We start from the raw sequence: 3,248 nt of genomic DNA on the forward strand, positions 1-3,248 counted from the left end.
AAAAGGATGACCAGACCTTTCTTCCAAGCCTGTATTAGTCTGTAGGCTCTGCTGAAATGTGTCCAACAGCATAGCAACATGGAAACCTCCACAGACTGATGGGTGGTGACTGCTAATGAAGTGCATCACCTGAAAATGAACCTGAATGTCTCTCATGGAAGGCAAGACATCCATCACTGAACCAACCCTGACTCATAACTCCACCTAAAAGACGTTAATGCATCCAAGGGAAATTAAGTGGCGTAACCCCGTCATTGAAGGAGAAAGTGTTGTGCATTGGAAAATTCTAAGACTTGTATTACATTTTTTTTTCATGTTATCTTTATGTAGTTTTCACATGTCACATGCTTATGCATCTTAATGATTTTTTAAAAGACTACAAGAAATAATATATGTTTACTATTTAGAGTTCCTTGTGTATTGTTTAATTAGTGTTCAAACATCAGGAATTAAAAATGCTTCACTGAATATAAGGAAATGCCACTTTGTTGGTTTATGAACTGACAGTCTTAAAGGGTCTAGCATGCAGAATTTGAGAACAGGACAGTAATTAGAGGAAGAGAAGGTGAGCTGTGATTATGTTTTGCCCCCTGACTATTTTCCCAACAAATAATATTAATTTTGCTAGTTGCTGGTCTGTTCCACTAAAAATTTGCATCTTCAAGTAGATGAAAAACATTGGAAAATTCTCCTGTTGTTTCTGATGCTTTGGCATCACATTAAAAAGCTCCAGATTTTTAATGAAGGCCAGATTCCTTCATAGCAGGAAAACATTTGTCATAAACACTGAACAAATATTTATAGGGATAAGCTGGCAGTGTGCAGCCTCCTCCCACCCTCAGCCCCTTAGAGGGAACTGGAGGTACCAGGGCAAAAACACAATGAGCAAGTCGCACACAAAGCAGGTCATGGAGTGCTGGTAGGAGGAGCTCTCACCTATGGTAAGCTCAGCAATGCTCCAAGTGAGGCAGAGGAAGTACATGGGGAATGTTCCCAGTTTGTGTTCTTTTCCAGGCCCTCTGGTTTGTTTTGTTCAACAACACTCTTTTTCCTTTGTTCTTTCCTTTGACAATATCCCTTTCTTTCTCTATTAGAAATGCCCAACTGCCAAATTTATTATTTTCTCCTGATAAACTCCCCACACCATTGTCTTGTTCCATCTAACTCAGTATAACATTTGTATCCATCCCCCCCACTGTAATAACATTTTTATTTGACCAGGAATATCTAGTTCAGTCATGCAAAACCAGAGAAGAACAGGAAAGATTCGGTGAACTTCTAAATAAAAAGACAATAGAAAAATCAGAAGATGTTTGTGTAGCCACAAGCTTAATTTAGCAAAATTCATGCTTTCTCCTCTTGGTCCCTTAGCCCCACTACCACCGCCATCACACATGTACCACCAGCATGCTTCAGGTTCGCTTCTAGTCAGTAGATGGGAATCAGGGTTATGCTTTACAAGCTGTATCCAATCACAGTGATTTACAAAATCTCTAATGAATGTTGATTTCTATCTGCTTTGACTGTGAGCTTTGTGCATCCAGTGAACGGGAGTCTAGGCATCAGCATGCATTATTTGGGCTCTCTCTACGAAAAATGAAGAGGTAAGGATGTTTGACTTGGATGGCTCTCTCAATCTTCCCATTTGGTACCTGTGGTAGTTACATAATTTCATGTGAACTTGAAAAATAAGTGTAGGGTTGGAGTCTAGCCTGTCATTCAGGTCACAGCCTGATGATGCCTCATTGTGAGTATCGCTTTCTCAGGAGGATTCCAAGGAGGAAGAGAACCACACACTTTCTCTCTGTCATTGTCTTCCTGTTAGTAAGCCATGCGGAGACTTGCTGAGACCTGTGAGGAGTCTCTCTCTGCTTCACTTTCTGTTGAAGAGCCACGCTCAGCTGAGGAGCCACATGGAGACCCACACCAGTGCTAACATGCTTCCACCATCACTGGATCCACAAGACTTTTCACCCACTGGCCTGTGATCATCTCGCATTTTGCATCATTGCATGTGTTGTGTGAGTTTGAAGAAAGATTTATAGATGAGTATTGGACTTTTAGGCCAATATTGGACTTACGGATTCTGTATTATTCTGGGTAGTTTAGAGAAACAAATCCACAGCAACTCATGTATAAGAGAGAGATTTATATAAAGGTTAAGTGCACATCAAGAAAACATCCCAACCCAGTGCTGCCCAAGCCCACAAATCCAACATTAACCCATATGTCCAACACCAGTCCACAAAGTCCTCCTCCATCTCACAAAACAGACACAACAATGCCAACTGCAGGAGGAAAGCCAAGTCAGTGAATGTGTAAGCATCTCAGCACTGGCAGGGGTCTCCACACAGCTGCTTCAGCACCCAGGGCTGCATCAGGGCAGGTCCATTGGTTTCTCAGGGATATCCTGCAGGAAGTGAGTCCCGCATGCTAAAGCAAGGAACTGGCCAAGACAATTTCACCCTGGCCCGACCATCAGAAAGCAAGAGACCCGAGAACTCTAAAGGCGAGGCTCACCGAGCCATTTATCTCTCCGCCCTTCAATTAACCCCACATGTGTTTATTGGCCAGGTTGGCTCAATAAACTAACTCAGACTTTATCTGGACTGGGATGTTTTCTTAATATACAATTACTTTTTGATACAAAGTTCTTTCTTATACATATATGAGTGTCTTTGGAATTGTTTCTCTAGTCAACCCAGAATAACACAGTATCTCATAGCCCAAATAGGAAAGGCTGGGTATGAAAGAGAATGGAAACCATAGTTCCAATCCTATATCTGATAATATGTTACCTAAACTTTGGAAAGTGAAACCACTGAGAACCAGCACTTAATAGGACAGCCTTGTTTCTCTGCCGTAGTCAATGGCAGTCTTACCATTTCTCTATTGCTTATTTAGTGGGACTTAATAAGACACTTAAAATTTTGTTCATCAAAATATTTTACCAAATGTGAAAAGTTGGAGAATGTCTTCAAAAACCATACCTGTAATAAGAGTCTAATGACCAAAATATTTATAAAGCTTCAACAACAATCATAAAGTGGGCAAAGGATATCAATAGACATTTCACCAAAGAAGTATTCAAATGGCCATCAAACACCTGAAAAGGTGCTATACATCATTGACCATCACAGAGAATCAAATCAAAGCCACAATGCGATATCATTTCAAGTCCCACTAGGATGGTGAGATAGTTTATTGTGCCAGCCTGGCTGATAAATGCAGGTGGGATTGACTGAAGG

Source organism: Echinops telfairi, unplaced genomic scaffold, assembly GCF_000313985.2.
Source record: "Echinops telfairi isolate 266 unplaced genomic scaffold, ASM31398v2 ScPeMD7_27;HRSCAF=92, whole genome shotgun sequence".
NCBI classification, from domain to species: domain Eukaryota; kingdom Metazoa; phylum Chordata; class Mammalia; order Afrosoricida; family Tenrecidae; genus Echinops; species Echinops telfairi.